The sequence below is a fragment of the Labeo rohita genome, chromosome 25 (assembly GCF_022985175.1).
Source record: "Labeo rohita strain BAU-BD-2019 chromosome 25, IGBB_LRoh.1.0, whole genome shotgun sequence".
NCBI lineage: Eukaryota > Metazoa > Chordata > Actinopteri > Cypriniformes > Cyprinidae > Labeo > Labeo rohita.
Genome location: NC_066893.1, coordinates 22,697,534 through 22,712,519, shown reverse-complemented (window position 1 = coordinate 22,712,519; position 14,986 = coordinate 22,697,534). Strand labels below are relative to the sequence as shown.

At 34.4% G+C, this 14,986-nt stretch overlaps 1 protein-coding gene across 2 annotated transcripts in view; it reads left to right on the top strand.

The window, feature by feature from the left end:
- The window catches only part of lingo1a (leucine rich repeat and Ig domain containing 1a), a 107,848-nt gene that overhangs the window by 27,922 nt on the left and 64,940 nt on the right, over positions 1-14,986 (top strand). The window contains exon 1 of one of the 2 annotated variants that reach the window (XM_051099220.1): positions 5,721-5,837. The exons of the other annotated variant lie outside the window; for it this stretch is intronic. The gene's annotated coding sequence lies outside the window, so the exon portion shown is untranslated. Of the gene's footprint in view, positions 1-5,720; positions 5,838-14,986 lie in introns of those variants that run through there. 2 annotated transcript variants of the gene reach the window in all.

Here is a 14,986-nt window from a genome sequence, read left to right as displayed (position 1 = left end):
TATGATCAATTAAGGATGATTAAGTCAATTTTTATTGAATAATGATTATTTACCAAAAAATTATAATTATACTTGATTATATTTAAAGTGTAATTATATAGAAATCTGTCAGTTATCAAATAATTTTATTCAAATGTGATCAGTTAAGGATGATTAAGTCATTTTATTTATTGAATTATGACAATTTACCAAAGAATTATAATTATACTTGATTATATTTAAAGTCTAATTCTATATAAATCTGTCAGTTTTCAAAAAATTTTATTCAGATATGATCAATTAAGGATGATTTTTTGGTTGAATTATGACTATTTATCAAAGAATTATAATAATTCCTGGTTATATTTCAAGTCTAATTCTATAGAAATCTGTCAGTTTTCAAATAATTATATTTAAATGTGACCAATTAAGAATGATTAAGTCGTTTTTTTTTTTTTTTTATTGAATGATGACTATTTTCCAAAGAATTATAATTGTATTTGATTATATTTAAAGTCTATTTTTATATAAATCTGACCGTTTTCAAATATTTTTATTCAGATATGATGAATTAAGGATGATAAAGTCAATTTTCTATTGAATTATGGCAATTTACCAAAGAAATATAATTATACTTGATTATATTTAAAGTCTAACTTTATAGAAATCTGTCAGTTTTCAAATATTTTTATTCAGATATGATCAATTAATAATGATTGTCAATTTTCTATTGAATTATGACAATTTACCAAAGAATTATAATTATACTTGATTATATTTAAAGTCTAACTTTATAGAAATCTGTCAGTTGTCAAATAATTTTATTTAAATATGATCCATTAAGGGTGATTAAATCAATTTTTATTAAATTCTGACTATTTACCAAAAAAAATAATTATACATGATTATGTTTAAAGTCTAATTCTGTAATTCTATCTGTTTTCCAATAATTTTATTCAAATATGAACAGTTAAGGATGATTAAGGACATTTTTTTTTAAATGAATGATGACTATTTTCCAAAGAATTATAATTTTACTTTATTATATGTAAATTCTATTTCTATATAAATCTGACGGTTTTTAAATCATTGTATTCAAATATGATCAATTAAGGCTGAATAAGGCCATTTTTCGATTGAATTATGACTATTTTCCAAGAACTATAATTATATTTAAAGTCTACTTACTACTTACGATGAACTCAATTTCTGTTGAATTCTTTGCATTTTTCTAAAAATTATAGTTACATTTATACTTGACTGATTATAGTCAAAGCCTAATTCTGTTTGAATCTGTAGGGTTTATAATCATTTTTATTAAATATGACCAATTAAGTAAATCAATTTTTTAAATTGTTTTCTAAGAATAATATTTGTACTTGACTGATTATATTTCAAGTGTAATTCAGTTTATATCTATAAGTTAGTCCATTTTCTAAGAATTTGAATTATGCTTATTGATCGCATTTAAAGACGAATACTGCGGAAATCCTTGGGTTTTGTAATCATTTTAGTTGCATATGATCAATCAAGTGTGATAAGGTCTAATTCTGTTGGTTGGTTTTATGATAATATAGTGCAGAACTGAGGCTGTTTGCTGAGCGTGGAACAGCCGGCACAGATGATTTCTTCAGACGGTCCTGACAGCATTAGAGAGCAGAGCAGCGCAGCAGAAAAATCAATAGCAGCCTGGATAATTGATGCTCAGAGTGTGTATGAAGGTCAAACACGACTGCTGACTTCATGATGCGCAGATTACACTCCGCTGTCTGATATACTGGGATTTGCTGATCAGAATAAACAAAAACTCCTGCGCATTTCGAAAAAGAAAACACGTGTACAGGACACATACGCTGATAGTCTTGCAGTGTTCCTCCATCAGTCGCTGATCTATTAGTGTAACTGACCTTGGTTCGTGAAGTCTATTTTTGGATATCAGGCTTATGGAAATGACCAGGATCTGTGGCGCTTGGTCCTGGGAGCTTTCCACGGCCCGGGGGTTTGATTTAGATCCACCCACCACATTTAGAGGCCAGAAAATGAATGATGGATGTGATTATTTTACACAAACGCACTTGATACATACTTGACCTCCACTGGGTCAACTGGGACGAATCATTTTGAGGGCAAAAATGATGTTTAGTCCATAAATAGAGCTCCATTGAAGGAAATCCGCTGCTAATTTCCGTTGTAGCAAAAGGAAAAAATGCTGCTCTGTTGATGAACAGGTTCTGTTTGCTGTAATTAAGGAAGATAATGTTCCATCAGGGGAATTCATTACAGATAACATCTTGTTCAGTGTTATTGATGCTCAAAAGGCTAAAATAAATTCTACTATTTGTTCCGGCAGTGTTTAAAAATGACAAGCCACCACATTTCCATAATACTGAGTTGGAAATATTTTATGTCCGTTTCGATATTTATTATGTCAGAGGCAGCCATTTAAGTTGTCCGTTCTTCATCTGTGAGTGTGATATGCAAAAACAGACCAACATCTAGTTGTTTTGAGGCGGATAGTTGAGACGCCACCTGAACGTTGTCGTTTGTTCAGTCCACTCAATAGTTTGTGCTGCGGTTGGCAATTCCATTGATTTTCATGTTTATTGAGTGCCTGAGGTGACAGAATGAGTTAAAACAAATGAAATGAGAATTGTGTTATTTACTTACTCTCATGTTGTTACAAACCTGTGTGCTCTTAGTGATTCCATCAAATGAAACAAGAATTTTAGAGAATCTGTACAGCGTTGTCTTGGGAAAACCAAAAATGACACTATAGAAAGCACCATAAAAGTGGTTTATGTGAATTTATTGTAAGTCTTCTAAAGTTATATGATCATTTTGTGTGGTGACAGACCGTAATTTAAGTTATTCTTTGATCACTAGTAATTTAAACTCAAGAAAAGATCAAAAAATGAATGAACCATTAAGTCAGTAACTTGAACTCAAGAAACGATTACTTTGATTCAGTCAACCAATACGTGAATCACTGAGTCAGTAAAATGAACTTGAGAACCGGTTACTTTGATGCGCTAAACCAGGTGACTAAATCATTGAGTCAGTGATTTGAACTCAAGAACAAATTACTTTGATTCAGTGATAAAATGAGTGAACCCACGAGTCAGTAAGTTGAACTTAAGGACCGAATACTTTGATTCAGTCAACCAATATGTGAATCACTGAGTCAGTAAAATGAACTTGAGAACCGGTCACTTTGAAGCAGTCAACCAGTAAGTAAGTCATTGAGTCAGTGAGTTGAACTCAAGGACCGATTACTTTGATTCAGTCAACCAGTGAGTGAATCATTGAGTCAGTAATATGAACTTGAGAACAGATTCATTTGATTCAGTCAACCAATGAGTGAATCACTGAGTCAGTAAGTTGAACTCAAGAACCAATTAGTTTGATTTGGTCAACCAGTATGCGAGTCGATGAGTTAGTAAGATGAACTCAAGAGCAGATTACTTTGATTCAGTGAACCAGTGAGTGAACCACTGAGTCAATGAATTGAACTCAAGAACCGATTACTTTGATTCAGTCAACTAATGAGTGAATCATTGAGTCAGTAAGTTGAACTCAAGAACCAACTAGTTAGATTTAGTCAACTCAACCAGTGAGTGAATCATTAAGTCAGTTAGTTGAACTCAAGAACCAACTAGTTAGATTTAGTCAACTCAACCAGTGAGTGAATCATTAAGTCAGTTAGTTGAACTCAAGAACCAACTAGTTAGATTTAGTCAACTCAACCAGTGAGTGAATCATTAAGTCAGTTAGTTGAACTCAAGAACCAACTAGTTAGATTTAGTCAACTCAACCAGTGAGTGAATCATTAAGTCAGTTAGTTGAACTCAAGAACCAACTAGTTAGATTTAGTCAACTCAACCAGTGAGTGAATCGTTAAGTCAGTAAGTTGAATTCAAGAACAATTAGTTTGATTTAGTCAACCAGTGAGTGAATCATTGAGTCAGCAGAAGAACTCAAGAACCGATAAGTTTAATTCAGTCAACCAGTGAGTGAATTATTAATTCAGTAAATTGAACTCAAGAACAGATTAATTTGATTCAGTCAATAATTTTGTGAACCATTGAGTCAGTAAGTTAAGCTCAAGAACCAATTAGTTTGATTAAATTAAAAAATGAGTGCACTAATAACTCAGTGAATTGAGCTTAAGAACCAATTACTTTGATTCAGTCAACCAGTGTGTGAATCACTGAATCAGTAAGTTGGACTCCACAACCGATTTGTTTCATTCAGTCAACCAGTGAGTGAATCATTAAGTAAGTAGAACTCAAGAATCAATTATTTTGATTCAGTCAACCAGTGAGTCATTAAATTAGTAAGTTGGACTTCAAAATCAACCAATGAGTGAATCATTAAGTCAGTAAGTTGAACTCATGAACAGATTAATTTGATTCTGTCAACCAATGAGTGAATCATTGAGTCAGTAGGTTGAACTCAAGAACAGGTTAGTTTAAGTCAGTCAGTGAGTGAGTCACTCACTTGCAAAAACTGATTCATTAACTAACCATTTAAGCCATTTTTAGGATCAAATGATTTATTTAAAAGCTCTCAATCAGAAGGGTGATTCTTTCACAAATCAGACATTGCTACTTCTCATATAGAGCCATGGCAGATCTCAAGATTTTTGTTTTTATGTAGTCAACTTTAAAGGAGAAGTCCACTCCCAAAACAAAGATTCACATAATGTACTCACCCCCTTGTCATCCAAGATGTTCATGTCTTTCTTCAGTCGTAAAGAAATTATGTTTTTTGGGGTAAACATTTCTGGTTTTGTCTCCATATAATGGACTGATATGGTGCTCTGAGTTTGAACTTATCTAGCGATCAGATATTTTCATTAAAAAATACAATTTAAATGCTTTTTAATCTCAAATGCTCGTCTTGCCTGAACTCTGTGTATTCTGACTCAAGACAGTTAGGGTATGTCGAAAAACTCCAATCGTGTTTTCTCCCTCAACTTTAAAAATCATTTCAAAATCATCCTACATCGCTGCAGAAGTACCGACACATTCTTTGCAAAGTGAACATGTAAAGAAGATCAAACACCCTTAACAAAAAAGTAAAACAGTGATATAGGGCGATTTTGAAGTTGAGGGAGAACATGAGATGGGAGTTTTTCGACATACCTTAACTGTCATGAACCAGAAAAAAACAGCCCAGGCAGAGTAAGACAAGACGAGCGTTTGGCATTAAAAAGTATATAAATTGTATTATTTTTACAATTTAAAATAAATGATCATTACGCTAGATAAGACCCTTCTTCCTCAGCTGGGATCGTTTACAACGGCATTTGGACATTTAAACTGCATTTTGGAAGTTCAAAATCGGGGCACCATATCAGTCCATTATATGGAGAAAAATGCTAAAAAAAATTCTCAAAAAACATAATTTCTTTACGACTGGAGAAAGAAAGACACAAACATCTTGGATGACAAGGGGGTGAGTACATTATATGTGAATCTTTGTCTTACTTAAATTTGTATAAATTAGTGGTGAAACAATTTAGTAGTACATTAAAGAGTGACCAGAATCTGTTCAAATATTCCTCTTTTGTGTTCCATCATGCAGGTTTTAAACAACATTTTGGTGATGCTTTTTTACACATGAATTTGTTTGTAATGAGCACAATCACTCAGCAGAGGATCTAAATATTCTTTCGCTTTCTTGTGTTTGTGGAGGCGCTGGTTGCAGCTCTCTGTGTCTTTCTGGACGTTAAGAGCAGAGCGGGGTGTTCAGCATCGCGGCTTGTGATGAATGGATGTTCTGATTTGACGCAGACTCTGCAATCGCTTTCCTGCTGCGGTAGTGTTGAAAGCCGCTGTGTTCTGAAGGACATTCAGGTGAAAAAAAGAACATTTCCCAGCTGTTCTCTCAGCTCTTCAGCCTTTCATTTGTCTGCATGCTTGAAAAACACGGTGTGTGGCTGGTACATGTTCATGCAGCGTATTTAAAAAGCGTTTTACAGCTATTTTACAGCTAACAGCCATCCAGCACAAAATGAGAATCTCAAACCAAACTCGGCTCTGAATTACAGGTTTTAAAAACACTTATACAGTATACACCATTACAAACACACAGAAGCATCGTGCACATGCCACTTCAGATATTTAGGCCTGTTATTCGATTAAATATAAAACAGATTTGATTGCATTCATTTTATTTAACTGTTATTCTAAATGAACATTTTTATAATGCAAATTATTATTATTTTATCAATAATTGTTATAATGATTACAGAAATATAATCAGTTAAGTTGCATTATACCCTCATTGTGTGGTTCTTAGCAGAACGTCCTCCAGGAACGTCCTGATCCACTGGTCTGGAGGTTGTTAAGAGTGTTAAGAATGATAAATGAAGTCTTTTGTACGTTGGAGGGTACTAGAATGGCTGAACTCACAGTCTTTGGTGTGTCAGTCTCTCTGAATGGCAGCTCTTATCTCGGGGGGTGATGGCTGGACTGAGCCGTTATTTGCCCGCTGTCAGCGCCGCTGGCCCTTTACGGCCCACAATCCTCTGTCTTCACTTCCAGGGCATTGATAAGGGTATTCAAACAGCGAGGATTCACTCCTGAGCTTCTGTTCAAACACAGATTCAAATCATATCATGATCATATGAGTTATGAGATTCCTGTTGGTCTGCCCTCAACTGTCATTTTATTTTCAACTAGGATAGCTAAATCAATTAAACGACAATCACAGGTCATATTTTCTGTAAACACATTTTAGTTTCATTTATCCAAACATGGCATTATAATGTGGTTTTATTCTAGATATGGTTTGCTCAGTTTTTCCGAAAGTCTGTGTAAGCCTGGCCAACAGCAGCATCATTTCCATGACTCGTGGTGCAAACTGGACTTTGATAAAGGAGATTCTAGAGGCTTCCATTCTCCTCTCATTTTTCTCTCTCATTCTCGATTAGCCCGATGAGTTGTTTCATTCTAACTGCTCATTCATCTGAAGGAAAGCAGAGAAAGCCACTTCACTGCACTTTCAGCGCGTTCTGCCGGAGAGCGGAGTTAAAGTCCTTCCACAAGCATTTTTATTCTTTATATTCATGATAAAAAACCTTCAGCAGCTCGTGCCATCTGCTGCTGAGCACAACTCGCAAGTCCTCAGAATCACTGCATTTGTGATAAAATATGTGCTGGCCTTATTAATCATTCAGATGGGATGAATTTAGATTTTTTTCTCTTAGTGTTCACAGGCAATCTGAAGCTCGGAAAAAGCCATTTTTGGGTGTGTGTGTTTGAATGTGGGTTCATCTGACACATCAAACAGCTTTTGTCTGTGAACCCTAGAGTTTAAAATGAACCTTAAGTCAAATGTCTGAGAATTCTAGTGTTCTGATTAGATCATAACTCAATTTGAGGTTTCAGAATTAATATATAGAGACAAATGTCTTGTGAATTCTAAATTAATAAAATAAACTATACTCAATCATTCGAGAATTCTAGAGTTCATGTAATTTAGAGCCAACTGTCTGATAATTTTATAGTTCTGGAGCTCAGGGCAGATTTAGGGTCAGTCGTGTCAGTATTCAAGAGTTAAATCAACTGTCTGATAAATTAGATAATTTAGACTCAGTTGCTTGCATATTTTAGGGGTTCAGAACAGATGTAGAGTCAATTGTAGAGTTCAGAGTGAATCCAGGGTCAAATGTTTGAGTGTTCCAAGGTCCAGAACAGATGTGGAGGCAATTGTCCAAAGAGTTCAAAGTGAACCTCGATTATTAGAGAATAGGGTTCAGAAAAGATGTACCTATAGAATCAATCATTTGAGAAACTGAAGAGTTTAGAATGAATCCAGACTCAACCATTTGAGTAACCTTAGGTTAGAACAGATGTAGAGTCATTCGTTTAGAAAATTTAAGAGTTTAGAATGAATCCAGACTCAATAATTAGAGTAATCGAAGGTTAGAACAGATGTGGAGTCAATCTTTTGAGAAATGTAAGAGTTCAAAGTCAATCCAGACCCAACCGCTTAAGTATAGGATTCAAAACAGATGTAGAGTCAATCATTTGATAAATTGAAGAGTTCAAAGTGAATCCAGACTTAACACAGGATCCAGAACAGATGTAGAGTCAATCGTTTGGAAAATTTAAGTTTGAGTATTCTAAGATTCAGAACAGATGTAGTCTTAAGCATTTGATAAATTGAAGAGTTCAGTATGACTCGTTTGAGAATTCTAAGGTCCACAACAGATGTGGAGTCCATTATTTCAGAAATTAAAAAGTTCAAAGTGAATCCAGAATCAATTGTTTAAGTATAGGATTCAAAACAAATGTCGAGTCAATCGTTTGGAAAATGTAGGACTATAGAATGAATCCAGACTCAATCATATTGGTTCAGAACAGATGTAGAGTCAGTTGTTTGTAAAATTGAGTACTCTAAGATTCAGAACAGATGCAGAGTTAAGCATTTGATAAATTGATCAGAATGAATGCAGACTAAATCATTTGAGAATTCTAAGATTCAGAACAGATGTAGACATTTGATAAAATTGTTTAATAAATGGAACAGGGTTCAAAACATATGTGGAGTTAACCATTTGAGAGATTAAAGAGTTCAAAGTGAATCCAGAATTATTAGAGTATACGTTTCAGAACAATAATTTGAGAAATCAAAGAGTTTTGAATTAATCTAGACTCAATCATTTGAGTATTCTAAGGTCCAAATGTAAAGTCTATTATTTGAGAAACTGAAGAGTTCAAAGTGAATCCAAACTGAATTGTTATAAGTTTCAGATGTAAGTCAATCGTTTGGAAAATGTAAGAGTTTAGAATGAATCCAGACTCAATCATTTGAGTTTTCTAAGGTCCAGAACAAATGTAGACTCAATCGTCTGAGAAATTGAAAAGTTCAGAATAAACAAAGTCAAACATTTGAGAAATCATAGGGTTTAGAATGAATCGAGACTTGATTGTTTAAGTATAGGGTTCAGAGCAGATGTGGAGTTAATTGTTTGATAAATTGAAGAGTTCCTAGCGAATCCAGACTGCATTGTTGGAGTTTCAGAAGAAATGTAGTCAATCGTTTGAGAAATTGAAGAGTCTAGACTCAATCATTTGAGTATTCTAAGGTCCAGAACATTGTTTGAGAAATTGAAGAGTAGAAAGTGAATCCAGACTGAATTGTTAGAGTTTAAGTTTCAGAACAAATGTTAATCATTTGAGAAAGTTAAAAGTTTAGAATGAATCCAGACTCAATCTTATGAATATTAAAAGGTTCAGAACAGATGCAGAGACAATTATTTGATAAATTGTAGCATTCAAAGTAAATCCGGATTCAACAGTTTAAGTATAGGATTCAGAACAGATGTAGAGTTAATTGTGTAGAAAATTGAAGTTTGAGTGTTCTGAGATTCAGAACAGATGTAGACGTAAGCATTGGATAAACATAAAAGTTCAGAATGAATACAGACTCAGTTGTTTAAGTATTCTAAGGTCAAGAACAACTGTAGACGCAATTATTTTAGAAATTGAAGAGCTTATAATGAATCCAGACTCAATTGTTTGAGTACTCTACGGGCCAGAACAGACATAGAGTCAATAATTTGATACATTTATTATAAGTTTAGAATGAATTCAAACTCAATTATTAAAGAACTGGATTCAGAACAGATGTAGAGTCAATCATTTGAGAAATCGTTGGGTTTAGAATGAATCCAGACTTAACAGTTTAAGTATAGGGTTCAGAACATATGTGGAGTTAATCGTTTGATAAACCGAAGAGTTTATAGTGAATCCAGATGGAATCATTAGAGTATAAGTTTCAGTACATATGTAGAGTCAATCATTTAAGAAATTAAAGAGTTCAGAATGAACAGGCAATCATTTGAGAAACGTAGGGTTTAGAACTTGATTAAGTATAGGGTTCAGAACAGATGTAGAGTCAATTGTTTGAAAAATTGAAGAGTTCATAGCGAATCCAGATGGAATCGCTAGAGTATACGTTTCAGAACAAATGTAGAGTTAAAGGAGAAGTCCACTTCCACAACAACAATTTACAGATAATGTACTCACCCCCTTGTCATCCAAGAGGTTCATTTCCTTCTTCATTCGTAAAGAAATTGTGTTTTTTTTAGGAAAACATTTCAGGATTTTTCTCCATATAATGGACTGATATGGTGACCCGATTTTGAACTTCCAAAATGCAGTTTAAATGCGGCTTCAAACGATACCAAATGCGGTTGTAAACGATCCCAGCCGAGGAAGAAGGGTCTTATCTAGCGAAACGATCGGTTATTTTCATTTTAAAAAAATACAATTTATATACTTTTTAATCTCAAACGCTCGTCTTGTCTTGCACGTCCTGAACTCTGTGTATTCTGGTTCAAGATAGTTAGGGTATGTCGAAAAACTCCAATTGTATTTTCTCTCTCAACTTCAAAAATCATTTCAAAATCATCCTAAATCGTTGCAGAAGTTCTGACACAGTCTTTGCAAAGTAAACATGCAAAGAAGATCAAACACCCTTAACAAAGGTAAAACAGCAATATAGGATTATTTTGAAGTTGAGGGAGAACATTAGATGGGAGTTTTTCGACATGCCCTAACTGTCATGAACCAGAACAAAAACAGAGTTCAGCAGAATAAGCCAAGACAAGTGTTTGACATTTAAAAGTATATAAATTGTATTATTTTTATGAAAATATTTTTGAAGTTCAAACTCGGGGCACCATATTAGTCCATTATATGGAGAAAAATTCTGAAATATTTTCCTCAAAAAACACAATTTCTTTACGACCGAAGAAAGAAAGACATGAACATTTTGGATGACATTATCTGTAAATTGTTGTTCTGGAAGTGGACTTCTCCTTTAATCATTTAAGAATTTGAAGAGTTTAGAATGAATCTAGACTCAAATGTTTGAGTATTCTAAGGTCCAGAACAAATGTAGAGTCAATAGTTTAAAAAAAATTAAGCATCCAAAGTGAATTCAGGCTCAGGCGTTAGAGTATAGGGTTCAGAACAGATGTAGAGTCAATCGCTTGATAAACTGAAGAGTTTAGAATGAATCAAGACTCAATTGTTGGAGTATTCTAAGGTCCAGAACAGATGAACAGTCCATTGTTTGAGAAACTGAAGAGTTCAAATTCATACTTAATCATGTCAGTATAGGATTCAAAACAAATGTAGAGTCAATCGTTGCGAAACTCTGAGTTTATAATTAATCCAGATGCAATCGTATGAGTATTCATAACTGATGTTGACTCAATCATTAGTGTATAGGGTTCAGACCAGATGTAGAGTCAGTCGTTTGAGAAAATGAAGAGTTCAATCCAGACTCAGTTGTTAGTGTATAGAGTTCAGAACAGATGCAGAGTCAATCGCATTGGGAAATTGTAATGTTTAGAATGAATCCAGACTCAATCGTTGGAGTATTCCCCAAGGTTCAGAGCAGATGTACAGTCAGTCGTCTGAGAAATTACAGCGTTCGAAGTGAATCCAAACTCAATTGTTTGCATATTTTCGGGTTCAGGAGACATGTCAAGTCAGCCATTTAAAATAGAAATTCAGTTTACAATTCAGGTCACATACATAAACAACTGCATCTTTACTTCAGCATCTAAACCGTCTAGACCAGCAGCAGCATCCACGGCCTTGAATCTTACTTTCGTCCCGGTCAGCTCAAATGTTCTGCTCATCTGCGGTCAGCAGTGAAGGTTGTATCGTCTGCACATCCAGATTTATGATGACTCAATACACACTGCAAACCACACACATACACTCTAAAGAAATTAAGATCGTATGACTGGACACTGAACTGGACTGGACAGCTTTGTCATGCGGGTCCGGTTAAATAAAACTTTCTCCATCAGCATGCTGTGAACCATAACCAGTACTACACACAGTGCACTGATGTTGCTGTGTGTTTCCCCTTTTGCCCCATGGCTTGAAGTAAAAGATTTCTCACACCCTGATTGTACACTTTAAATCGAAGATCTTGTTATCTAGATGTCTGCTGAAGGGCATTTTTATGCGCAGTGGAAGTGTTGAGGAGATTTTGCCATTTTGAAATTTGAGGTCATCAGATTACAAGCGCTTTGTAAAGTTTTCGGGTATTCAGGCACTTCCGTTTGTTCTGCCATCGTTGGCTTTAATGAATAAGTCATCAAGGCCAGTTGCCACTGAAAAACAGATACTTTTTATGTTCTATATCACAAGAATTCTGAACTGTAAGTTGGAAACTAATGTTGAGGTTCTGTAAGACTTACAGTGATCTGTCTGTCATCAGGTGTCGTGATGTTCTACTTGAATATCCTGCTAAATTTAGTTCAGGAGTGTCATGAACCGAGACAGACGGTGTCTGGTTTGCTGATGCGTGTCTACAGGTTTGATAAAACATCTCAACGACTTGCAATACAAGTTCAAGCAGAAGCCCAGCTGAGTATTTGATTGCTGCTGCTGGAAAAAGCCATTTATATACTAAAGAAAGCACTGATAGAGCATTTGATTGATAGAAAATCATAAGATTCCCTTAAAATGCTATGAAAAGAGCCAGGTCAGGTTGAACTTAAGGAATTCAGTGAATTGGATTTCCGAAAGCCCAACTGACTGTACCCATCTGTCTGAAGTTCTCAGGGGATGCCAACAATAGCACAAGTCTAAAATAAAATAAAGACTTAAAGTCTTAAAAATTAATTATTATAAAAATATCATGATATTTAGTTGGTACATTGGAATTGAGCTGGCAGAAGATTAGTTTGAAGGAATATCAAATCTGTTTTTGTTTTGAATTTGGGAGAATTTAATACTGTAAGTATTAAAAATGACATTATGAAGCTACTTTCACACAAATCCTATTTCCGCCTCCTACATTGCTGTTTTCATTTAGAAAAATGTACTTTATTACAGTCGCACATAGACACAGTCGAGCTCTTGAAGGTCTCCTTATAACTGATATAAACAGCCACATACAGTCCAATGTGATGCATCGCATTCCTTACACATTAAAAACCCCAGAACAACTAAATTAAATCATCACTCATCACTGGTGGTTGGAGAGCAAGTAATGGTTATTTCTCTGCCTGCTGTTGAGGATTTGTTTTGGGTGGGCTAGTGGGGGGTTTCGATTCATGTCTCCATCACATTAGAACTCATTACCATTGCTTTACCACTACTGCGACAGGAAACATTGTGTCTATTATGTGCAGCTCTAGAGCAGAACTCTATGTTCCATCTCCTGTGTTAGCTACCATGGTCGAATTCAGACTCTTGGTACATTAAAATTACCAGAAATCACTTCTATTCAGGAATAAACCTGAAGTATGATTACTGTAAGAGTGGACAAATGAGGTTTTGTGGAAGTCCGATATTTTCTCTGAGTATTCAGATGTGTTTTTCTCCTGAACACACTGTGAGAGAAAATGAATTAAATGTGGTACTGTTGAGGAAGCTGCTTTAAAGCTGTAGTTTTCAAAGTGGATCATAATTTGTAGGCGCATTTAAACAGAGAAATTTACACTAAATGAATTTTTAAAAATAGAATTAACTGTAGCATTTGCTAAATATTATTCTATTTAAAAAAAGGAAAAAAAAAAAGAAAACTGCCACAAACTTATTTTTTCATTAACAAACTGGTTACTAAAATGAATCAGACATTGAAATACTGTACCTAAATGATCTTATTCACTTAAGTCAGACATTCAAATTAAATGAAGTTGAAATGAATCTACTCTGACTATGGAAGAAAAATTCTAACGATTATTATTTTTTTTTTTTTTAAATCTCAGTACTCACATAAACTCAGAATTGCAAGATATAAACAGAATTGTGAGATATAAACTTACAGTTGTGAATAAAGTTAGAACAGAGTTAAAAAAAAAAGTATTGTGAGAAACTGTGAGATGTAAGTGTGGATTTGCAAGGGAAAAGTCAGAATTTAGAATTTATATCTCGTTATTTTGACTTTTTCCTCAGTTTACATCTCATAATTCTGAGTTCATATCACAATTCTGACTTTTTCTATGAATTTTAAGTTTATGTCTCACAATTCTGTCTTTTTTCATCAGAATTTTTAATTTACACCTCACAATTCTGACTTTTTCCTTGGATTTCTTAGTTAACATTTTCACCTTTTCTCTGAATTTTGAGTTGTTTTCTGACTTTTTTCCTCCTAATTCTGAGTTTATGTCACAATTCTGACTTTTTCTCTGATGTTTGAGTTTACATCTCGAAAATCTGACTTTTTCTACAGAATTCTGAGTTAACAATCCACAATTCCGACTTAGTGCCTTGGAATTCTGAGTTTATATCTTTTTTCCCCGAAATATATATATATATAATCCCTTGGTGAAAACTGGGGTCCACAAATAGAGCTCTTGTATTAAAGCTCTCTTCTTTAGTAAAGAAATTGTTGAAAGCATACTTTCTGAGTCATCTGTCATCTGAGTCATCTATAATAGATTCATCAACAATGTCATTGCAGTGGTGAGTTTGATCAAGTCTCAGAATTGTTGTTCTCAGAATTACACAAAGCAGACTTGTGCAATTGAGAGATAAAGTCTATATATATATATATATATATATACACTGACCAAAATTATAAACGCAACACTTTTGTTTTTGTCCCCATTTTTCATGAGCTGAACTCAAAGATCTAAGACTTTTTCTATGTACACAAAAGGCCTGTTTCTCTCAAACATTGTTCACAAATCTGTCTAAATCTGTGTTAGTGAGCACTTCTCCGTTGCCGAGATAATCCATCCACCTCACAGGTGTGGCATATCAAGATGCTAATTAGACAGCATGATTGTTGCACAGGTGTGCCTTAGGCTGGCCACAATAAAAGGCCACTCTAAAATGTCAGTATCCGAAAACCAGTTGGTATCTGGTGTGACCACCATTTGCCTCACGCAGTGCAACACATCTCCTTCACATAGAGTTGATCAGGTTGTTGATTGTGGCCTGTGGAATGTTGGTCCACTCCTCTTCAATGGCTGTGCGAAGTTGCCAGATATTGTGCATTCAAAATGCCATCAATAAAA